The sequence below is a fragment of the Lithobates pipiens genome, unplaced genomic scaffold (assembly GCF_037356315.1).
Source record: "Lithobates pipiens isolate NorthernLeopardFrog02 unplaced genomic scaffold, aLitPip1_a1.2 Scaffold_19, whole genome shotgun sequence".
Classification (NCBI taxonomy): domain Eukaryota; kingdom Metazoa; phylum Chordata; class Amphibia; order Anura; family Ranidae; genus Lithobates; species Lithobates pipiens.
The window spans coordinates 204,627,076-204,652,914 of NW_027507764.1; the positions used below are offsets into that span (position 1 = coordinate 204,627,076).

At 46.7% G+C, this 25,839-nt stretch overlaps 1 protein-coding gene across 1 annotated transcript in view; it reads left to right on the plus strand.

The window, feature by feature from the left end:
• VPS41 (VPS41 subunit of HOPS complex) overlaps nucleotides 1–25,839 on the plus strand; it is a 487,204-nt gene that overhangs the window by 94,876 nt on the left and 366,489 nt on the right. The gene's annotated exons all lie outside the window — the stretch shown is intronic.

The window sequence follows — 25,839 nt, forward strand, 5'->3', positions numbered from 1 at the left end:
TCTCTCCCATTGTGTGCCTTCTAAGTGTGCATTCCCATTGTTAATTGACTCGCCTATTGTTTCTGTCTGTCTGATCATCTCTTGGAGATCTGACTAATATTGTGACCAATTTGCCTTGTTATCGAACTGTTGTGGTATATTAGGTTATTGTTTATGTTGGCTGTTCATTACTGTTTACAGTTTGCATTGTCATGCTAATATCCCCAAGAGGCGGATGTCCATCTGGAGGGTATAAAGTACTGTATGTGTCTGAGTTGTGATAAAATAAGTTCTAGTTTACATCTAAGCTAGTGTTTTCTAGTATCTTCGGTGCAATATTCAGCTACAATACCTTGTTCCTGGTTCCAGACTGGAGGAAGCTATATCTTGACGGATGCACCCAAGCTGGGTGATGGACATTTCCGTCAAATCCCCTTACGCTCCTTCACAGTGCCAATGTTACGATGGGGCAGGGAATAAAGGGAAATCTCCTAAACAAGCACAGCTAGCAAACATGCTGACACATTCTAGCTCTTCCATAAAAGATTAGGCTAGAGATACTCTTTATCTACTTGTGTACTGTTGTGTATTGTATATTTATCATTGAAGAATTGTCAGCCCTTCATTTACCAAGAACTGGAAAACCAGCTGTTGGGTGGGTGATCATGGTCATTGGATCGGCTGGGTACAGTGTCTTTTGTGTACCCTGCAGTCTACATGGTGTTACTTACAGTGCAAATTCCTCCCTTCCCCTTTCAACAGGGTAAGGAGAAAGATCAGTGCATATGAACAGGCACAAACTGAATAGATCAGCGACTGCATGCAGGTGCTGATCCATTAATTCTGTTGCAGTGATCCATTTTATTTATTTTTAACCTTTTCCTGCTCCCCTCCTCTCTAATGCATACTATCTATAATGCTGTTTCTAGTTTCCTGTAAAATTAACCCTCCCCTCCCTTATCCTACCCATCTGATCGTTAACCCCTTCATCCCCATTGCCCCTGTATGTTACCAGTACATTAATCCCTTCACTGCCTCTTTCTGTGGCTACATTATTGTATCTAGTGCACTATTCTCAAGCTCCATGTTTAACTCCCGAAGTACCAGCATGTTTCTTCATTTCCAAAAAGTATAGAAAAAAAGGAGATCACCTTGAAGTGTCTGTTTTCCAAAAAAGGGTAATTTCAGAGGTTTTAGTACTATTGTGGAATTTTTCATTTTAACAGTGAGTAGGGAAAAGTGTTTTATTTTTTAAATGTTGGTCTTTTCTTATAGTAGTAAAAAAGAAAAAAAAAAAACAGCAGTTATTAAATACCACCAAAAGAAAGCTCTATCTGTTTAAAAAAAATGGTATAAAACTAATTTTGGTACAGCGTTGCATGACGTAATTTTCGGTCAAATTATTGCAGAACTGAAAACGGAAAATGGCCTAGTCAACCACTTGCCGACCTCCCCACATATATGTACTACGGGGCGGCGGCTCCTACAGGCGAAATTGCATATTTTTGTACATGATCTTCCCTGTTTGTAATGCGCACCGCCAGCGTCCAGCTCCCACTGTGATTGGACACAGCGGGGGGCCAATCAGCGGGTCCAGTGGACCTGATGTCCACTGGGACCTGCCAGTCGTTCCTGACAGGCAGAACGACTGTCTGCCTATGTAAACAACTGTTCTGTGACAAGGGAAGACAAAACCTGTGTTTCTGCTATGCAAGAACACTGATCCCTGCCTTCCCACAGTACAAACACTCCCCCCACACAGAAAGCACTCCCTAGGGACACATTTAACCCTTTGGTTGCCCCTGATGATAACTCCCAGTGTCATTAGTACAGTGACAGTGCATATTGTTTTAGCACTGATCACTGTGTATTAGTGTAACTGGCCCCCAAAAAGTGTCACTTGGTGTATGATTTGTCTGCCGCAGTGTCACCATCCCACTATAAGTCGCTGATCGCCACCATTACTAGTAAACAAAACTAAAAATCCTCCATATATTGTAGGCACTGTAACTTTTGCGCAAAAAAACACTATACACCCTCTCTCTTTTTATTTTTTATTTTTTACCAAAAACTTGTAGCAGAATACATATTGGCCTAAATTTATGAAGGAATATTATTATTATTATTTTTTTTAATTGGCTGTGTATTCTAGCAGAAAGTTAAAAAAATATATATAATTTTTATTTAAAAAATTGTTGGTCTATTTTTGTTTTATAGCTCAAAAAATAAAAACCACAGAGGTGATCAAATACCACCAGATGAAAGTACTATTTGTGGGAAAAAAAGGACATCAATTTTATTTGGGTACAGCGTCGAACAATCGCGCATTTGTCAGTTAAAATAACAAAGTGGCATGTCGCAAAAAATGGCCTGGTAATGAAAGGGGGGTAAACCTTCCGGAGCTGAAGTGGTTAAAGAGACGAGTGCATTTTTGCAGTTTCTAGCAACAGTTTTAATTTCTAAAAACACTGACGAATTCAGATTACCCTACCTAGTTCTGCTCTAAAATGTCCTTAACCACTTCAGCTCCGGACCAATAAATACCTTAAGGACCAGAGGTCTTTTTGCAATTTCGCACTGCGCTGCTTTAACTGGTAATTGCGCGGTCATGCAATATTGCACCCAAACGAAATTTGCGTCCTTTTCTTCCCACAAATAGAGCTTTCTTTTGATGGTATTTGATTGCCTCTGCGATTTTTTTTTTTTTGCGATATAAATGGAAAAAGAGCGAAAATTTTGAAAAAAAAATATATTTTCTTCTTTTTGTTATAAGAAAAATCGAATAAACTAAATTTTAGTCATACATTGAGGGCAAAATTTATTCAGCCACATGTCTTTAGTAAAAAAAATGTCAATAAGCGTATATTTTTTGGTTTGCGCAAAAGTTATAGCGTCTACAAACTAGAGTACATTTTCTGGAATTTACACAGCTTTTAATTTATGACTGCCGATCTCATTTCTTGAGGTGCTAAAATGGCAGGGCAGTACAAATCCCCCCCAAATGACCCCATTTTGGAAAGTAGACACCCCAAGGAAATTGCTGATGGGTATGTTGAGCCCATTGAATATTTAATTTTTTTGTCCTAAGGGATTGAATAATGACAAAAAAAAAAAAAAAAAATTTTTTTTTACAAAAAGTTGTCACTAAATGATATATTGCTCACACATGCCATGGTTATATGTGGAATTGCACCCCAAAATATATTCCGCTACTTCTCCCGAGTATGGGGATACCACATGTGTGGGACTTTTTGGGAGTCTAGTCGCGCACGGCACCCCGAAAACCAATCACCACCTTCAAGATTTCTAAGGGTGCAAATTTTTGATTTAACTCCTCACTACCTATCACAGTTTCGAAGGCCATAAAATGCCAAAATAGCACAAAACCCCCCAAAATGACCCCATTTTGGAAAGTAGACACCCCAAGCTATTTACTGAGAGGCATGTTGAGTCCATGGAATATTTTATATTTTGCCACAAGTTGCGGGAATATTACAAACTTTTTTTTTTTTTGCACCAAGTTGTCACTAAATGATATATTGCTCACACATGCTATGGGCATATGTGAAATGACACCCCAAAATACATTCTGCTGCTTCTCCTGAGTACGGGGATACCACATGTGTGGGACTTTTTGGGAGTCTAGTCGCGCACGGCACCCCGAAAACCAATCACCACCTTCAGGATTTCTAAGGGTGCAAATTTTTGATTTAACTCCTCACTACCTATCACAGTTTCGAAGTCCATAAAATGCCAAAATAGCACAAAACCCCCCCAAATGACCCCATTTTGGAAAGTAGACACCCCAAGCTATTTACTGAGAGGCATGTTGAGTCCATGGAATATTTTATATTTTGCCAAAAGTTGCGGGAATATTACAAACTTTTTTTTTTTTTGCACAAAGTTGTCACTAAATGATATATTGCTCACACATGCTATGGGCAGAAGTCAAATTACACCCCAAAATAAATTCTGCTGCTTCTCCCGAGTACGGGGATACCACATGTGGGGGACTTTTTGGGAGCCTAGCCACGTACGGGACCCCGAAAACCAAGCACTGCCTTCCGGATTTGAATATAAAATGCTACCAAAAAACCTGTTAGCGATGGCAGGGATCAGGCCTGACTCTGCGATCGCTGCAGTTATGTGTTTAGTGTTTTGTAAGTGACAGTGACCGATCGATACTGCACTTGGGTGGGCTGGGCAGAGGGGCAAAACGCAGGTGCCAGCAGGTATTTGGGCTGATCCCGCTAACAATGCGTTTTTTTGGAACCCTAAACTGCTGGGGACGCTAGTATAGATCTGATCAGATCAGATATTGATCTGTTCAGATTCTATACCACTACGGGAGGTGTATGCTTTGCGTGTGGGTGTTAGCGGTACTGGCACTAACCTAGCGCTGCCTGGGGCGACGCAGACCCTGACCCTAAAACCTAATTGATATCACCCGCCGGGTGATCAGGGGGTTAAACCTTTAACACTTATACGGTGATCAGTGGTGAAAGGGTTAACTAGGAGCAATCAGGGGGTTCAAATTTTTATTAGGTAGTATATGGGGGTCCCTGGCGCTATATAAAAACCTGACGGGGAACCTAAATAACTAACTGGCTAACCAGCGTCACCAGTGACACTTATACTGTGATCGCTGGTGAAAGGGGGTGAAAGGGTTAACTAGCAGCAATCAGGGGGTTAAAACCATTATTGGGTAGTATATCGGGGTACCTAGCGCTATAAAAACCTGGCGGTGAACCTAAAAAAATAACTAGCTACCTAGCGACACTAGCGACACTGATGCAGCGTTCAGAAAAATTATCGCTTAGTGACACTGGCAAAAGGGGGTGAAAGGGTTAACTAGCGGAAATCAGGGGGTTAAAACCATTATTGGGTAGTATATCGGGGTACCTAGCGCTATAAAAACCTGGCGGTGAACCTAAAAAAATAACTAGCTACCTAGCGACTGTAGCGACACTAATGCAGCGATCAGAAAAACGATCGCTTAGTGACACTGGCAAAAGGGGGTGAAAGGGTTAACTAGCGGCAATCAGGGGGTTAAACCCATTATTGGGTAGTATATCGGGGTACCTAGCGATATAAAAACCTGGCGGTGAACCTAAAAAAATAACTAGCTACCTAGCGACACATGCAGCGATCAGAAAAATGATCGCTTAGTGACACTGGCAAAAGGGGGTGAAAGGGTTAACTCTAGGGGCAATCAGGGGGTTAAATCTTTATTGGGGGGTGATAGGGGGCTACCCTGGACCTAACACTAACTGTCCTGACAGTTTTTACTGTCACAACTGACACTGAATGCATTGATCAGTAAAGAAATGATCAATGCAATCAGTGACACTGTGACTGGGGGGGAGGGGGGGCGGGGGGGGATCGGGGGGCGATCGGGGGGGGGTTTGTGTGCCTGTGTGTACCTACATGTCAGTGTAGTGTTGGTGCACACTTACTTTTACTCTTCTCCTCGTAGTCCAGTCAAAAAGACCGCCCCGAGGAGAATGACATCACTTCCTCCTTCCTGTGTAAACAATACACAGGGGAGGAAGCTTCTCATTGGCCAGGAGCGATCCAGAGGGGGTGGCCGAAAACCAACGGCCATCCCCTCATCACTGAGCGCTCCTGGACCGAATCGGACCGCCGTAACCAGCGGGAGGGGGTCCGATCGGACCCCCCACCCGCTGGAAGGCAATCACGTAGATGTACGTGATTATGCCTGCCTGTGCCATTGTGCTGACGTACATTGGCAATACGGCGGTCCTGAAGTGGTTAAGGAAGAAATGAAGGATACAGGTATTGCCATTTCTGTCCACTGTTAACCAGATCCTGCCCAGCCAATAGCAAAATGACGGCTGTGAGGTGGATCAGCTAGACTGATCATGCTTCATATGACATCCTTCAAGATTTGCTGCTAGTGCGTGCCCCTGGGAGTGTGCGGCAAATGGAGATGAAGCGTGTCCCTCGATCCATCCCCCGATCAGGGTAAATGGCCAATGAAGTTGGCTGCTTGCCACGTGATCTGCTGTGTCCAGTCACAGCTGTAAACACAATTGCTGTTCCTGGCTTCTTCTCCTCACACACCATTTGTGTGAAGAGGAGAATCAGAGAACAGAGAGTTAATTGTTGTGCCACGTACACACGATCGGACTTTCCGACAACAAAACCGTGGAATTTTGTCCGAACGGTGTTGGCTCAAACAAATTTTGGCCAACAATTACAAATGTAGTGACATACTACGTAGTTTTTCAGCTCTTTAGTGCCACCTTTTGGGGTCCTTCTGCTAATTTTGTGTTAGAAGTTTGGTGAGTGGTGATTCACGTTTTTATTTTCACGTTTTTCAGTTCGCTTCTGAACGGCTGTTCGTCAACCAGACATGTTGCGGAATCGGAGGAGATAACGTGTTATTTTTTTATTGGCCTTGCAGTTATTGCTTTTGACTTTTTTTTGGTTGAATGATTTGATTTAGTATAGTTTCTATATTTTTGGATGCATAGAATGCACTTTTTGGTTAAGTTCTATTGGCAGATGGCATGCTACTTTTTTTTTTTTTTAATGCACAATAAAAAAATAGTGTAGAATAATACTCGGCTATGTATTTTACTTCAAATGACCGTTTGTGGGTAGGCAGTTACACGTTAACCACTTCCCACCCGGCCACTGCGTATATACGGCCGGGTGGGAGCCGCCTGCTCCTGATAGGACGTTTGGGAACGTCATTCAGGAGCAGCGGGATCGCGCGCGCGCCCGCGCCCGCGCAGCGGCGCGATCCCGATGTGCTCGTGTCACCCGGACACGGCACATCTCAGATCGGCAGGAGGGCTCTGTGATTGGCCCTCCTGATCACATGACGGCCGTGTCCAATCACGGCCGTCATGTGATGTAAACAAACAGCCGGTTGCTAGGCAATCGGCTCTCCTCTCCTCACACGGAAGTCACCGCTGAGGAGAAGAGAGCAGATCGCTGCAGCTGGCTGATGATCAGTGAGTATGGGCTGCTTTTTACAGCTTTTTACTCACTGATCATCAGTGTAGTGTACACACACAACACACCACACAGTACAAACACAGTCCCCACATATGTCCCCAAAACACACATGTCCCCAAAACATACATGTCCCCAAATAATAAAAACACATGTCCCTAATAATAAAAACATGTCCCCCACATATGTCCCACTAAAATCACATGTCCCAATGATTATCTGCACACATATGTACGTGATCACCTGCACACATATGTACATGATCATTTGCGTACATATGTCCGTGATCACACAAACCAATTATTATACACTTAACGGAATTTTTTTTACCAAAAACATGTAGCAGAATACATTTTGGCTTAAATTTATGACAAAATTTGATTTTATTGGATTTCTTTTCAAATAGAAAAAAGAAAATATAGTTTTTTTTCCAAATTTCCGCTATTTTTGCGCTTATATCGCAAAAAAAAAAAAACGGAGTCGTGAATAAATAACACCAAAATAAAGCTCTATTTGTGCGAAAAAAATGATAACAATTTCATTTGGGTACAGTGTAGCATGACCACGCAATTGTCACTGAAAGAGCGAGAGCGCTGAAAGCTGAAAATTGGGCTGGGAAGGAAGGGGGTGAAAGTGCCCTGTATTGTAGTGGTTAAAAAATACAATGTAAAATTTACATTGGACACCAACATAGTTGTATCTTTGATCTTATAAACTACGGGATAATGGTGTTGTGGTAACTTGCACAAAAAAACCAAAAAACCAAAAAAAAAATATATATATATATATATATATATATATATATATATATATATATATATATATATATATATATATATATATATATATATATATATATATATATATATATATATATATATATATATATATATTTTATTCTTTATATCACTAGAGAAAAAAAGCCTTTGAAAATTAGTTTGCAATAACTCCATCAGCATCACCAGCAAAGCCGCTTCATTATTATCCCATTAAAGAAGAAAATATGCGCTGCATTTGGAGATTTCATAATTTGACACGTCAAGAATGTTAATTCTCCATTATGAATGCTAGTTTACAACAGTAATGGAGCATACACACGGTCGGATTTTCCGCCAGCAGCCTGACATCCAAAATTTCCCGTGCGAAAATACAATCCTGTACGGGGCTTAACTGTGCTTTTTTTTTACACACTTTAGTGTCCACCCCCCCCCCCCCCCCCCCCATAAAAGAGAACCAGTCAGATGCGTTTTCTAAATGTTTTTTTTTTCTGGCGCCATTGAAGATGGATTTAAATTGAGGGCCACTATTTTTTATTTTTTAATAAAGGAATTGTGAAAAACTTGTCTCTTGTGTTTTATTACTTTTTTGACATTTTTTTTTGGTGCTTGGGTTACTCATCCACATAGGCGGGGGGTGGGATCTGGGTGCCCCCTTGTTAAAGGGGCTTCCAGATTCCAATAAGCCTCCTGCCCACAGACCCCGACAACCACAACCCAGGTTGTCGGGAAGAGGCCCTTGTCCCATCAATATGAGAGCCCCAAAGTACCCACCCCCCATGTTGAGGGCATGTTGCCTGGTATGGGTCAGGACCTGCCAGGCTACATGCCCCGATAAGGGTCTGGTATGGAGTTTGGGAGGGACCCCACTCCATTTTATTATGGCGTGGTGTTTCCCTTAAAATCCATACCCGAAGTGCCGGCAATTGCAATCGCGAGTCAATTTAAATGTGATTTCACAAATTTTGTTTTTGTTTAGAAATGTAATTTTTTCTGCAGCATGTTCTGTTCATCCTACATATGTGCCACCTTACAGGCAGACTTTTATTGTTGCACTTAGTGTGGTTCCCACGCCGTTTAAAAAAAAAAGTAACTTTTTTTTTTTATTGCTGGGCAACTGCCGGAATTGTTATCTTTACATTCATCTGTCAGTGGGGAAGCCCGCTGACAGATGATGACTCGTGTTTGTTAAGGACGTGGACGGCCTGCTGCTTAATAAAACCAGCTTTCTCTTATATTCACCGACCGACACAGCTCCTCTCTGTAACTAAATGGGTTGTATAGCCTGCCATTAGGAGAACTAGGCAAAATTGTTACACAATACACAGAACTTTTAGTCCTGCCCCAGGAGGGCGGACCCTGTACTATCAAACCTCCTCACTGCTCCCAGCAGCATCAGTTTTTATTTTGCCTAGTAAGGAGAATGACCTAGGAACCCTGCGGGCCCTCTTGGTCCATGTTTTTGCTGCAGGTTTTATGTTTTTTGCGCAAGATAGAAGATTCCAGGATCTTTCATCAACTGCCGGCTGGGTGACAGGCTGGTTATTTATATCCTTGTAGTCTCCCCAGTGCGGCCATCGATCGCAGCTAAGGCTCGGCAGGCCACAACATGCCTCAGCTCCAGAGGTGGTTGTGAACTTCAATGCTCCAGGGTATACATATGACTGGGCTACTGCTGTCTGGATCACAGTATACCGGGCCAACAGCTACCCTGTAACTGCGCAGGAGTAGGTATGTGATGGAATGTCTCCCAGCTCTTCAGGACTGGTAAGTACGGTTCTCCTTGCTTCGGTGGGGTGAGCAGCTAGGCATTCCCTGGGGGGGTTGATTTGGGGGCCACCTCACCTCCCTATCTTCTCTCCCAAGTCCCTATCTCCCCTCCTTCCCCCCTCTGAGGGGGGTGGCTGCATGCGCTGCGGGCGGTGTGTGTGTGTGTTCGCTAGTTTCTCACCTGTGGGGGCTCTGTGCGGCTGGTGTTGGTCCTGGTCCCGGTCTGGGGATCCCAAAACTGTTTGTGGCGGTTGTTCTGGCTGTGGGCAGGCAGCACATATCTAGTTTTGTTCTGTCACTGGATGCCACTGTCCGGCGGCCATCTTGGATGTGGGAAAGCCTGTATTCCCCTGGTGAGCTTCAGCAGCCATTGTCTTTAGGATGTCCTATTTAGTTACATTGGTGGCCATTTTCTTGCAGCCTGAGCGCTCTTTTCACCGCAGTTCTCTTGTGGCAACATTACATGTGCTCTCACTTGCTTTTTCCTGTGTCCACTGTGTGAACAGGACGCTGGATGGCTCCTTGCTGAACGCTGAAGCTAGCTTTGCAGAACGTTTCACCGCTGTTATAAACAGCTGCTGCTGACACAGTTTTTTCCTCTCTGCAACTGGGAACCCCCTAGGGACTACAGGCACTGCTAGTGGCATTCACAGAACGCCCCAGGGTGGTGAGTCTCGCGCTAAGTACCCCCCCACCCCCCCATGCAGCGGCAGCAGGAGGGTGGGACCTTCACTGTCTTAAGTCCCCTTGCACGTGGCAGACGGGCTAGGGTCAGCATGGCTTCAGAAACTAGTGTTGCTTCCCCTGAAATCCAGGCTATAGAAACTGGGTCACCTGGGGATAGCGCGGTGCGCATGGACACCCTGACGGCGGTCTCCTTGACTCCTTTGTTGTTACGATAGAGGCGGCACATGGAAGGAAAGGTGCATGTAAGAGGCCCCTGCCCCCCCCCCCCCATCCTCTGGGGAGAGCTCTGATGCAGACTCGGGCCCTTCTGCGGCTGGTGACCCCTGCTCTGACTTATCAGATGTGGCTGACCAGGACCATTCGGACAGTGAGGATGATTCTCAATCCAGGTCCGGGCGCGACAAAGCGCTTGTTGGAGCACTCATCACAGCTGTGCGTGATACCCTAAAGATTCAGGGGCCAGCGGATCCCTCTGCTGATGTACCAGTCCCTTTTGGGTCCCACAAGCCAGCACGTTCACCTAAGGTGTTGCCGTATTTTACTTATTTTGACAAATTCATCTACAGGGAATGGGGTCACCCGCAGCGGACCTTTTCATTTCCCAAAAATTTGGCGGTGCGTTACCCCTTTGAGGACAACCTTCTCAAAAAGTGGTCGGCTCTTCCGGTCGTGGACCCCCCAGTATCCAGGTTAAATAGAGTAACCACGATCCCGGTTGAGGGGACTGCTGCATTCAAGGATCCCGTGGATAGGAAGGCCGAGGCGGTGGCTTGTTCCTTATTTACGGTTGGGGGGTCAGCCATGCGACCTGTACTGGCATCCGCACTAGTGTCGCAGACACTGACTGAGTGGGCAAAACGTTTGCACCGCGAATTGGGAGAGCAGAACGCCTCCCCTGTCTGCATGGAGCTAGCAGACCAACTAGTGCAAGGCCTTAAGTACGTTTGTGACGCGGCCCTGGATACTCTTCCCCTGTTATCCAAGGCTTCAGTGTCAGCTGTGGTGCTGAGGCGCCTAATTTGGCTGAAATGCTGGTCTGCTGACCAGGCATCCAAGAAAGCCCTGACGGATCTTCCCTTCCTTCGCGAGCAGCTCTTTGGAGGCTCGTTGGATGATATTATTAAGAATGCCACTGGTGGTTAGAGTACACCACTCCCACAGGCCAAGAAGGCCAAGGAGCCTCGCCGCAGGCAAGGGCCCTCTTTTTCCACTCGCAGGCGGCTTTTTGTCCGCCCGGTGCTTCGGCAAAATGCCCCCAGCCCGACAGGATGCCTACGGATGGTCAGAAGCATCCCTGGAACCGCACGCCTACGACCAAAAGTGCTACCGCATGAAGGTTTGCCCCCACCCACTTATCGGGGGGGGGGCGTCTTCGGGAGTTTGCAGCCCGGTGGACCTCCCGGTTATCCGACCAATGGGTCTGCGATCTGATTTCCACAGTCTACAAGATAGTTTGTCTCTTGGCCACCAAACAGATTCTTCCTCTCCAGCATACCAGTGTCCCCGGTTCACCAGGAGGCCCTGTTAGGGGCGGTAAGGGACTTGCTGAATCAGGGGGTGATTGTACCGGTTCCAGAATCGGAACGCTTCCAGGGGTTCTACTCAAATCTGTTTGTGGTTCCCAAGAAGGAAGGGGTACATCCAATCTTGGTCTTAAATGCCTTCAATCACTTTGTAAAGGTGCAGAGGTTCAGAATGGAATTTGTTCGCTCAGTTGTCGCTGCACTCCATCAAGGGGACTTCCTGGCATCCTTGGACATCCAGGATGCTTACCTGCACATATCCATTTGCCTTCGGCATCAAAAATGTCTGCGTTTGGCAGTAGGGGAAGCCCACTACCAGTTTGTGGCTCTTCCTTTTGGTCTGGCATCAGCCCCTGGAGTCTTTACCAAAGTACTGGCTACAGTATTGGTGTTGCTGAGGCACCGTGGATCGCGATCGTGGGTTACCTAGACGATCTCCTCCTGAGAGCATCTTCCGCCTCAAAATTAGAGGAGGATGTGGTGATCACCATGCAGACCCTGCAAGAATTTGGGTCGCTATTGAACCTAAAGAAGTCGGTGGTTGTACCAACTCAGCGTCTGGAGTACCTGGGGTTGCTGTTGCACTCCAGGGAAGCGAGGGTTTTTCTCCCCTCGGACAAATTGCTGACTCTCAGGTCTGCGGTCAATCTGCTGATGAACCCTAAGTGGTCGTTGCTCCGCTTTTGCATGTGAGTACTGGGGCTCATGGTGGCCTCCTTTTGAGGCAGTACCTTATGCCCAGTTCCACACCAGAGTCCTGCAGAAGGAGATATTAACAAAATGGGACAAATCTCTGTTGTCCCTGGATTGGCGGATCCAGGTGAGCCAACCAGTCAGGGATTCCCTGATCTGGTGGTTGAGGTCCCCGGTGATTCAGTCAGGAAAATCGTTTCTTCCTCTGAACTGGACAGTGATCACTACAGACGCCAGTCTGTCCAGCTGGGGTGGAGTGATGGGGATTCAGTCGGCTCAGGGCCTCTGGTCGACTGAGGAATCCAAGTTGCCGATCAATCTGCTTGAACTGAGAGCGATCAGGCTGTGCCTCCACACGTGCTCGACGTGTCTTCAAGGGCGTCCGATCAGGCTACAGTCAGACAACGCCACGGCTGTGGCGTACATAAATCCCCAAGGGGGAACAAGAAGCTCAGCCACTGCTCGGAAGGTTTGCTCACATAGTTCGTTGGGCAGAGCGACACGTTCCGGCCCTGTCAGCCATTTACAACCCGGGGGTGGGAAATTGGCAGGCGGACTACCTGAGTCGTCAGATGCTGGACCCAGGAGAATGGGCGGTGCATCCGGAGATATTCCAGCTGCTGTGCTTGAAATGGGGCACACCAGATGTGGATCTCTTGGCCTCCCGTCTCAACCGGAAGGTGCCGAGATTCGTTTCCAGGATGAGGAATCCGTGGGCAGACGCGTCAGATGCGCTGGTGGCTCCGTGGGCTCAGTACCAACTGATTTACGCCTTTCCTCCACTAAACTGTTGCCACGTCTGCTTCGCAGAGTAGAAGCCGAGGGGATTCCAGTAATCCTGGTTGCCCCAGATTGGCCTCAGCGGCCCTGGCACGCAGACCTGGTGCATCTGGTGGCAAATGCTCCCTGGCGACTGCCACTGCGGGAGGACCTCCTATCTCAAGGTCCAATCTTTCACCCTGCTTTTCCATCGCTGACTTTAACGGCATGGCTATTGAGAGCCAGGTGCTGAGGAACCGGGGTCTGTCGGACTCGGTGATTCCAACTATGCTGAGAGCGCGGAAATCTTCTTCACGGAAGATATACCATCGTACCTGGTAGGCCTACATCTCCATGTATGAGGAGAAAGGGTGTCATCCGCGCTCCTTTTCTATATCGAGGATCCTGCTGTTTCTTCAGCATGGAGTGGACTAGAAATTGGCGTTGAGCACCATTTTTAAGGGGCTAATTTCAACCTTGGCTGTCTTTTTTTTTATTTTTTATTTTTTTTCAGCGACCCCTGGCGTCTCACTCATTAGTGAGTACCTTTTGTTCAGGGGGTACGACATGTATTCCCTCCGGTGCGTCCTCCGTTATCCCCATGGGATTTGAACCTGGTATTGTCGGCGCTTCAGAAGCCGCCGTTTGAGAATATCAGGGGGATTCCCCTGTTAACCCTTTCACAGAAGGTGTTTTTTCTAGTGGCCATCACATCGGCCAGGAGGGTTTCGAAATTGGAAGCCTTGTCCTGCAAGTCGCCTTATCTGGTCATCCACAAGGATAAGGTGGTGTTGCGTCCGCAACCGTCCTTTCTACCCAAGGTGGTTTCGGCTTTTCATATCAATGAGGACATTGTATTACCATCGTTGTGTCCTAAGCCCAAAGTGGTGGCCCTTCACGCTCTCGTTGTGGTTGGAGCTCTGAAGGTGTATTTGTCTGCCACGGCTCCCTTTCGAAAGTCGGACTCACTGTTTGTTTCGATGGCTGGTCCTAAGAAGGGCATGGCGGTCTCGTCGGCCACCATTTCCAGGTGGATCAGACAGGTTGTTGTCCAAGCCTACGCCTTGAAGGGGCAGGTGCCCCCCTTTCCAGTCACGGTCTACTCTACAAGAGCAATCGGAACGTCTTGGGCCTTCCGACATCAAGCGTCTGTCGCTCAGGTGTGTAAGGTGGCGACCTGGTCGTCTGTCCATACGTTTACCAAGTTCTACAAGGTAGACGTCAGTGCACAGCTGATGCTTGTTTTGGCCGCAAAGTTTTGCAGGCGGCCATGTAGTTGCAATTGAGTTTTTTTTTTTCTCCTGGTTTTTCAATGAAAATGCAGTACTGTTTTTTTTGTTAAATGCACTGTTGCATTACTTCCGCATTGTTGCGGTTTTGGGGATCACTCCTGTTGAGGATGCCCGGTTATATGGTGGAGGTTGTCCACACACTGCAGTTTTTTTTTGTGGGTTTGGTTTCACTAGTTTCCACTTGCCATGGCGGATGACGTTTTTTATGCTGTTTTTTTCCCACCCCTCGTTTTGGCACTGCTTGGGGACGTCCCATTTAGTTACAGAGAGGAGCTGTGTCGGTCGGTGAATATAAGAGAAAATAGGATTTTTGTACTCACCGTAAAATCCTTTTCTCTGTAATTCACCAACCAAAAGTTTTTTTTTTTTTTTTTTTCCCCTCCAACCTTCATCTTCCATCTCATCTGGAAGCCCCGTTCGGGGCAGTATAGGACCCGCTGCTGCGCAGGGTGATAGTCCCTGTACCGACGCTGGAATGGTTTCAGGGATTCTACTCCAATCTGTTTGTAGTCCCAAAGAAGGAAGGGGTCTATCCGGTCCTTGACTTCAAGGCCCTCAACAACTTTGTGAAAGTACAAAAGTTCAGGACTGAATCAGTTTGCTCAGTGGTCGCTGCACTCCATCAGGGGGTTTTTCTCGTGTCTCTCTGGACATCAAGGACGCATACTTGCATGTCCCCATATGCATCAAGCATCAGAAGTTTCTGCGATTTGCGGTCGGGGATGAGCCCTACAAATTTGTAGCTCTCCCTTTTGGCCTGGCGTTGGCAACGAGGGTCTTATCCAAGTTTCTAGCCCCAATATTGGCTTTGCTAAGGCAGCGAGTGATCGCAATCGTGGGTTACCTGGATGACCTCCTTCTGAGCGCAACTTCCGCCTAAGAATTAAGGGAGGATGTGGCAATTGCCATGCAAACTCTTCGGGAGTTTGGTTGGGTACTGAACCTACAGAAGTCAGTGTTGGTGCTGACTCAACGTCTGGAGTACCTTGGCTTGCTTCTGGACTCCTCAGAGGCAAGAGTCTCTCTCCCTTCGGACAAGCTGCAAACTCTTTGATCAGCGGTGAAGTTGTTGGTGTCCCGCAGGTGGTTGTTGCTGCATTTTTGCATGCGAGTCATGGATCTCATGGTAGCCACTTTCGAGGCGGTACCGTACGCTCAATTCCACACTCGAGTCTTGCAAAAGGAGATCCTGTCCACATGGGACAAATCTCAGTTTTCCCTGGATTGTCAAATTCGGGGGAAACAGGCAGTCAGGGATTCCCTGCTCTGGTGGCTGAGGTGGCTGGCCCTTTGGTCCAGGAAGTCGTTCCTTCCTCTTCATTGGACGGTGATCACAATGGACGCCAGCCTGATCGGTTGTGGGGGGGTGGGCGGGTTGCGGCGTACAGCCGGCTCAGGGTCGCTGGACCCAGGAAGAATCCCGCATGCCGATCAATTTGGGCGATCAGGCAGTGTCTCTCCACATGGTACAGAGGCTGCAGGGGGCGTCCGGTCAGGATCCAGTTGGACAATGCCACGGCGGTGGAGTATGTCAACTAACAAGGAGCCGGCTGCAGCACTGGAGGTCGCTCACATTCTGTGGTGGGCAGAGTGGCGCGTGACGGCTCTGTCGGCCGTGTACATTCTGGGTGTAGAAAACTGGCAAGCGGACTACCTAAGGCGTCAGATGCTGGACCAAGTGGAATGGTCGCTACATCCGGATGTATTGCGGCTCCTTTGTCTAAGGTGGGGCACGTCAGATGTGGATCTCCTGGCTTCTCGACTCAATCGGAAGGTACAGAGGTTTGCGACCAGATCAAAGGTTCCCTGGGCGGACACGTCCCCCCTCCGGCTCAAACTTCTACCAAGTCTGCTTCGCAGAGTGGAGGCCTAGGGGATTCCGGTGGGTCTGATTGCCCCAGATCAGCCTCGCTGTCCGTGGTACGCCGACATAGTACGGATGGGGGCGGATGTTCCTTGGCGTCTGCCAATGCGGTAGGACCTTCTGTCACAAGGTCCAATACTTCATCCTGCTTTACCGTCACTGGCTTTGATGGCATGGCTGTTGAAAACCAGGTGCTAAGAGACCGAGGTCTGTCGAATTTGCTAATCTCCACTATGCTGAGGGCATGGAAGTCATCTTCGGATGCCTGCTTCAACCGCAAGGTTTTGCAGGCGGCTGTTTAAGGTTGCAACTCCTCTGTTGAGGAGCTCTGGTTGTTATGGGTGGAGTTATTTTCTTGCTGTTCCCTCCCCTCTTTTTTTGACACTGCTTGGGGACGTCCCTAAGGTCAAGATGAAGTTGCTATGTCCATCAATGAACAAAAGAGAAAATAGGATTTTTGTACTCCCCGTAAAATCCTGTTCTCTGAAGTTCATTGATGGCCACATCTCCAACCCCTCCTATTTATGTTTGTACTGGTTTTGACGAACTGAGCTGCTGGATGCAGTGTGAGGGGTTATAGCCAGAAGGACTGCCCCCTGGGCGGTACTGTGCAGTTTTGCTGTTTTTAACACTTTCTGCCTAGTCCTCTCCTAACGGGGCGATATAAACCTAATGTCAAGATGAAGATGCTGTGTCCGTCAATGAACTTCAGAGAAGTATTTTACGGTGAGTACAAAAGTCCTATTTTTCTATGTACTCATGCTTAGTTGAAGTAAGGATGCAGATGTCATAGTGATGTCAAAAGTTCTAATTTGCGTACTTATTCTGAGTCCGTTGCACAAAAAATTACTGAATCCCCCCTCGCAGGGGGCCGACCTTTGACGCAGACGCCCATCCCCTCGAACGGTTGATGGCTTCCTACTGACTAGGTGAACCCCTTTCTGGTCCCCTACGCCTCCCTTCCAGCTGATGCATTACCGCCCACTCACCACTTCCTTACATTGCGTCTCGGGGGAGCAGACCGATTTCTATAGGCGACTGAATATCCCCGAGACACGAGACTTACCCCTGAAAAGACACCCCTTAACACTTACTGTAATTGCAATCTCGGGGAGGAAACGAAAAGGTGTAGAGACGTAGGGGGAATAACACTGATTTAAGTTTGAACAAGAGATGCTGGGACAAATTCACCTCAGGTCCTAACTTTGACTCTAAGTTCTGTTTGACTATTCACTTGTATTATTATTCTCACTGTAACTGTCTGTGATACCGATCTGTACTTTACCTATTTAGTACATCAAGTCCAGCTTGTTATACTTTTTCTTTGAAAATAAATAAACATTTTATGGAAAAAAATAAATAAAAAATTACTGAAGCCTTTTGAACAGAATCGACAACCAGGCAAGAAACATTTTCAGAAGCAGAGATTAGCAGTGGTAGTCTCCCTATTCTGTTGCTGCAGACTTCCTTTTCTTTAACCAGTTGCCGACCGCCGCACGCCGATGTACGTCGGTAGAATGGCACGGGCAGGCATAAGGACATACATGTACGTCCCTTGCCTCCCGCGGGTCGGGGGCCCGATCGGGCCCCCGCCCGGTGCCTGCGGCGGTCGGTTTTCGTCCGGGAGCGATCCGGGACGAGGGGGCGGCCATTCATTCATGGCCACCCCCTCGCGATCGCTCCCGACGAATAGAAATCCCCGGTGACATCACTTCCTCTCCTGTAATGTAAACACAGGAGAGGAAGTGATGTATTCTCTCCTCCGTGTCGGTATTTTTCGTTCCGACACGGAGGAGAGCGGATCAGTGAGTTGCACCAACACTCTACACACACAGTAGAACATGCCAGGCACACTCACACCCCCCCTTTACCCCCCGATCACCCCCCCAATTACCCCTGCCCCCCAGTCACAGTGACACCAATGTCATTTTTTTTTTTTTTTTTTTGCATTGGTGTCATTTGTGACTGTAATAACTGTTAGGGCAGTTAGAGTTAGCCCCCTTTAGTTCTAATGTACCCCCCTAACCCCCCCAATAAAGGTTTAACCCCGTGATCACCCCCCGTCGCCAGTGTCACTAAGGCTGGGTTCACATTGCAGCGGTTTATGAGAACGAATGTGATTCGCACCGCACTGCAGTGCAAATCACATCCGATCTCTGTGCGATTCGAGTTCAGCCATTCGCCGCACCTGCCGCAAATTCGCACGGGACCCTTTTTTTGGCCCGCAGCAGAATCAGATCGCATGGGTGTTCACACCATGCGATCCGAGTTTGCAGATCGCACTGCGATATGCGAACTGATCTGGGGGTGTCAGTAACATTTCACTGACACTCCCAGCAGTTCGCATAGGGCAGTGTGAACTGCCGCCGGGAGGCATGCGATGCGGGAACCCGCCGCGCATTCGTGGCGTTCCCGCATCGCTCCAGTGTGAACCCAGCCTAATAAGCGATCGTTTTTCTGATCGCTGTATTAGTGTCACAGGTGACGCTAGTTAGGCAGGTAGGTATTTAGGTTCGCTGCAGCTTTTTATAGCGCCAGGGACCCCCATATACTACCGCATAAAGCCCCCTAATTGCCCCCTAGTTAACCCTTTCACCAGTGATCACCATATAACTGTTACAGGTGACGCTGGTTGGTTAGTTATTTTTTTTATAGTTTCAGGGCACCCGCCATTTATTACCTAGTCTCACTAGTGTACCCCTAAATTTAGGGGTGTCTACTTTCCAAAATGGGGTCATTTGGGGGGGGTTTGTGCCATCTTGGCATTTTATGGCCTTCAAAACTGTAACGCCCTTAGAAAGCCTGAAGGCGGTGCTTGGTTTTCGGGGCCCCGTACGCGGCTAGGCTCCCAAAAAGTCCCACATATGTGGTATCCCCGTACTCAGGAGAAGCAGCAGAATTTATTTTGGGGTGTCATTTCACATATGCCCATGGCATGCGTGAGCAATATATCATTTAGTGACAACTTTGTGAAAAAAAAAATAAAAAAATAAAAAAGTTTGTCATTTTCCCGCAACTTGTGGCAAAATATAAAATATTCCATGGACTCAACATGCCTCTCAGCAAATAGCTTGGGGTGTCTACTTTCTAAAATGGGGTCATTTGTGGGGGTTTTGTGCCATCTTGGCATTTTATGGCCTTCAAAACTGTAATAGGTAGTGAGAAGTGAACTCAAAAATTTACGCCCTTAGAAAGCCTGAAGGCGGTGCTTGGTTTTCGGGGCCCCGTACGCGGCTAGGCTCCCAAAAAGTCCCACATATGTGGTATCCCCGTACTCAGGAGAAGCAGCAGAATTTATTTTGGGGTGTCATTTCACATACGCCCATAGCATGTGTGAGCAATATATCATTTAGTGACAACTTTGTGTAAAAAAAAAAAAAAAAATTTTTTTTTGTCATTATTCAATCGCTTGAGGCAAAAAAATAAAATATTCAATGGGCTCAACATGCCTCTTATCAGTTTCCTTAGGGGGTCTACTTTCCAAAATGGGGTCATTTGGGGGGGTTTTGTACTGCCCTGCCATTTTAGCACCTCAAGAAATGAGATAGGCAGTCGTAAACTAAAAGCTGCGTAAATTCCAGAAAACGTACCTTAGTTTGTAGATGTGACAACTTTTGCGCAAACCAATAAATATACAATTATTGACTTTTTTTTTACCAAAGACATGTGGCTGAATACATTTTGGCCTAAATGTATGACTAAAATTGAGTTTATTGGATTTTTCTAATAACAAAAAGTAGAAAATATCATTTTTTTTCAAAATTTGCGGTCTTTTTACGTTTATATCGCAAAAAATAAAAATCGCAGAGGCAATCAAATACCATCAAAAGAAAGCTCTATTTGTGGGAAGAAAAGGACGCAAATTTTGTTTGGGTACAACATTGCATGACCGCGCAATTACCAGTTAAAGCAGCGCAGTGCCAAAGTGTAAAAAGACCTCTGGTCATTTAACAGCAAAATGGTCCGGTCTGAAAGTGGTTAAACGTAAGTAGCCAGCACTCTTAAATCCACGGTATAAATGTATTTATAGCAAGTGCAAGATAAAAGCCATACTGCTGTTGGCGTCTTTCGACCAATCTTAGTTAATGGCTTGTAGCGAACTACGTTTAGATTTCTAGTCCCTGATATACAAACCCATCATAGAGGCAGGCAAAGCAAGGGTGGCAATAATACCCAAACTGGATTGCTAAATGGGTCTAAGAAGAAACGCATAATATCCTAAACATGGCAAATAAAAGTAAAAAATGCTTACCAAATATAGTATGCTAAAGACATGCAATATACACAGTAAGTAAAAAAATACTTAAAGCGGGAGTCCGCCGGGAGTTCCGCCATTTTTTTATTTTTTTTTAAAAGCCAGCAGCTACAAATACTGCAGCTGCTGACTTTTAAAATAAGGACACTTACCCGCCCAGCGCGCCCGCGATGTCGGCACCCGAAGCCGATCTCTCGATCGTCTCTCGGGTGCTGCCGCCGCCATCTTGGGTATGGGAATCAGGAAGTGGAGCCTTTCAGCTTAATTTCCCGGTTCCCTACTGCGCATGCGCGAGTCGCGCTGCGCAATAAGGATGGTGCCGCTGCCTCTGGGATCCGTGTGTTTCCCAGCAGGCAGCGGGGGACTTTCAGAAAGGGGCGTAATCTACGCCCCTTTCCGCAGATAGCTATGCCGGAAGTGGGTGCAGATACCTGTACTGTACAGGTACCTGCACCCCCCTCCCCCCTGAAAGGTGCCAATTGTGGCGCCGGAGGGGGGGAGGATTCCAATGAGCGGAATGTCCACTTTAGGAGAGTGATATTTTTAAAGTAGTGAATCTGACCTTTTATTTTATCTTTTATTTATTTCAGGTACTTATATAGTGCTGTCAATTTACACAGCGCTTTACATATACACTGTACATTCAGTCCCTACCATCAAGGAGCTTACACTCTCAGGCTCCTAACTCACATTCATACATACTAGGAACAATTTAGATCCGATTAACCTACCAGCATGGCTTTGGAGTGTGGGAGGACACCTGAGTACCTGGAGGAAACCCACGCAGGCACAGGGAGAACATGCAAACTCCAGCCAGGTAGTGTTGTGGTTGGGATTCGAACCAGCAACCCTTCTTACTGCTAGGTGAAAATGCTATCCACTACACCCCTATGCCAACCTTGACCAAACATTTTTTTTTTTTTTCAGGTGGATGTCCATATGTTTTTAAGTAGCAGGAATTGATTTTTCAACACAGAATGCATGGTGAGATATACACATACTACCGGCTGCTGTAGCATCTGGGAGTGTATGTAAAATCTCCCCTTCTACCGATTTGGTAGACACATTTTTGTGATGTTTTCAAATGTACTTTGTCCGTTTTCCATGGATCTGTAATGACATACCCTTTACAACGGGTATTGAATTAAAATTCATGGTGGTCCGATTAGTAAAACTTGCTTCCAGAGAGAGATCCGAATCGCATTTTTGTGCGATGATTCTTTACATCACAGCCAAGGTGTGCAGGCACAACAGCCCATTCATTTGAATGGGCTGCTGTGCCTGCGTTTTCTGCTGTGAAAAGGTCCTGGTACCTTTTTTAAAAATGCAACCACGTGGAAACTGCATGCTGCGTTTGTACCATGCTATTTCCATGTGCGGGAAACTGCACCTTGTATTTCAGTGCGTTTTTAAAAGTCAATGGTACCCCTGCATGTTTTCTGTGCAGCACCTCATTTTGTGTGCAGCTGTTTGTCCCCTGTCATGGATACGCACGCCCATGGTGACTAGCTAACCGCGACATGTATTACACGACCAGGTGTATGAGGAACTAAGGGAATAAGGGGGAACTTATACTGAGCATGTAAGACTGGCTGTGGTGCTTTCAAAACCCGCAATACCTTTGGCCACCACTAGAGGGAGACTCAACTCCAATCCAGCTAGCTGACCACATACAGGCAGATATGAATCTTACATACAATCTGGTGCACTCTAAGGGTTGGGGAGCAGTCTAGCAATTGGCACATGCTTCTAGGGTTCCTCCAGCTATCCTGCAAGCTTGAACCCCGGTCTTAATCACTCTTCCCACTCTCCCCACACACCAGACACACAAATGATAGCCTGCCATCACCCAACAGTTTGTCTGCAGATTGGTCTGCTGAGCCACCACACACACAGATCTCTGCATGCAGTCTGTCAACATGCAGTGCAATTGCATACCAATTGGCACGTAACTTAGACCGAGTACTTCGGCACTAAAATGCACCAACCTCTCCAGAGATATGAGTCCTAGCTTAGTACACAGAAGGCACTTATTAGTTTTATCATTTAATATCCTGAAAGTGGGCAGAGCATAAAATATATACAAAGAAAAAGGATTTACCAAGAAAATATACAAAAAATACAGAAAGACACACAAATTGGCAATTTGCTATGAAAATAAAAAGGGAGAAAAACAGAAATAAACTTTACCGAAATCTATCCTATTGTAGAAGCATCCTGGAACATGTGGGAACTCCCCCGTTTCGAACTGGCTTAGTGGAAGAACGATGTCCATATCTCAGGCTACCCAATTTATTGTAATATGGATGTGGGCTGAACTTTAGCCTTTGGCCAATCAACCCTGGGGGGGGGTTCCCATCTCAACCCACAGGATATTTTGTGTTCTGAAATTACCAGAGTGGAATTGGCCCAGAACAGCGCCGATTGCTGGGTCATGGATAGGATTTCCGAAACCAGCGCATCAGTCCGATCGCAAGAGTACCAATCACTGCCTGCCTGCTGCAATCAGGTGTCATATAACAGTTTTGTGTGGTTCTCTAGCATTTCGCGCATGCTAAAAATGCAGAGTTACATGTACACCTAACCCATCACGCGTACGATCAAAAGGGATTATTTTCATCTCTCTGCCACTAATATTTTAGCTTTGTGAGAGATAAAATAGGTTCCTTAGATCTGTTGATATTAATCAAAGTTTGCAGACCAGCCGGGGGCCTTGCGACTGCCCCATGCGGATCCGTGTAGCCAAGATGACTCGCAGATTTCTTTGAAGCCTCAGGAAGGTGGCAATCTGTTTACTCTAATGGGAACTGTTATTGGCATCTAGGTGTCACTTTGATCCTAGAAACTGGCTCTGTCCTTTTCAAATGCTAATGAAAGAAGATATGTGCATGACTGTTATTGAATACTATATTTTTAATAACCCAGAATTAAACTAAATCTACAATTACACTACTTCTACAGATCACATCACATCTCGCTAAGGCAAAACTATCCTACGCTTACTTTTTGTTACACCTCCCTTCACATCATCCCCACCACAGCACTTCCCCCATACAGCACTGTCCCCCTTTACATCACCAGCCCCACACACACACACACACACACACACACACACACACACACACACCACTGTCCCCTTTACATCACTAAAACACACACGCGCGCACACACACACAGCACATCCCCCCCATAGCACTGTCACACTTCACACCCCACCCCCCCCCACAGCACTATCACTCTTCACACCCCCCTACCCCCACGGCACTGTCACTCTTCACATCCCCCCCCTGCCCACAGCACTGTCACCCTTCACGTCCACCTTCACATATCACCCCCAAAGCACTGCCCCTTTCACACTCCCCTCACAGTACTGCCCCCTTATATCACCCCCCCCCCCCCCCCCCCCACACACACACACACACACCACTGTCCCCTTTCACATATTATCCCCACAGCACTGCCACTTTCACTTCCCTCGCACAAAGCACTGTGCCCCTTTTTACATCACCACCCCCCATAGCACTGTCGACCTTCACACCCCCCCCCCCCCCATAGCACTGTCACCCTTTACATCCCCCCCTCTATAGCACTGTCACCCTTCACATCCCCCCCATAGCACTGTCAGCCTTCACACCCCCCCACAGCACTATCACCCTTCACACCCTCACCCCCCGCCCACAGCACTGTCTCTCTTTACATCCCCCCCGCCCACAGCACTGTCACCCTTCACATCCCCCCCCCCCCCCCACCCACAGCACTGTCACCCTTCATGTCCACTTTCACATATCACCCCCAAAGCACTGCCCCTTTCACACTCCCCTCACAGCACTGCCTCCTTTAAATCACCCCCCCCCCCCAACACACACACACACAACATAACCCCTGCTCCCCATCCTTCACAAGTTCACATGTCCTTTCCTCCCTTCACTCTCCTATCTTTAACAGAGCAGGGAGCAGTAGGTGGGGCAATCCTAAACTGAAGGCAAAGGTACAGCATCACTGGATGGGGTGCAGGAGCTGCCAGGTAACTTTTCATATTAGCAAGCTGGTGATTGGTTGCTAGGACCACCTCCTAGCAGCCAATCACCGCCTGGTTAACGTGAAAAGTTTGCGTTGGGCTGGGGAAAAAAGTGGCAGCCAAATGGCGCGATCGTGGCAATCTGGAAAGAGCGGTAGCTTGGGCCAGACGCAGACGGTGGGCCGCCATTTAGTGATGCCTGCTTTACAAGAAAGCTCTAGCTTTTTCACCAGAAGGGATCTTACGTGGTGTAATTTCTTTCACCCATAGAAATACAAAAATAAGCACCAGATCAAAATTGGATAAGAGTCCTAGATCATTTTAATTGTTGATAATTAGTCATATAAAAACAGTCAAAGTGTTTCGGGAGAACACCACGTTTGCCCCTGAAACAGATTGGATGGTTTTATGCCTTCTATCAACATTTAAAAATATCTTGGACTCTTGCATCTTACGCTACTTTCTATACTGCTATAGTTTGGGCTACTGTTGGGTGCCCACCATGGGAAGCCTTGCTGTTCGGCAGATGCCTTGCCAGAGCTATTAACCACTTTCAGACCTGACCATTTTGCTGGCTTAAGACCAGACCACTTTTTGCAATTCGGCACAGCGTTGCTTTAACTGACAATTGCGCGGTCGTTCGATGTGGCTCCCAAACAAAATTGAGGTCCTTTTTTTCCCACAAATAGAGCTTTCTTTTGGTGGTATTCGATCACCCCTGCGGTTTTTATTTTTTGCGCTATAAACAAAAATAGAGCGACAATTTTGAAAAAAAGCATTATTTTTTACTTTTTGTTATAATAAATATCCCCCAAAAATATATATAAAAAAAGTTGTTTTCCCTCAGTTTAGGCCGATACGTATTCTTCTACATATTTTTGGTAAAAAAACCCGCAATAAGCGATTATTGATTGGTTTGCGCAAAAGTTATAGCGTTTACAAAATGGGGGATAGTTTTAATGCATTTTTATTAATATATATATATTTTTTTTTACTAGTAATGGCGGCGATCAGCGATTTTTATTGTGACTGTGACATTATGGGACCATTGTCATTTATACAGCAATCAGTGCTATGATTCCTGTGTAAATGACACTGGCAGTGAAGGGGTTAACCAGGGGGTGGCAGTGTAGTGGTTAAGTGTTCCTAGGGGCGTGTTACTAACTGTGGGGGGCTTGGCTTTGTGTTAGTGAACACTGATCTCTGCTCCAATCACATGGAGCAGAGATCAGCGTCACT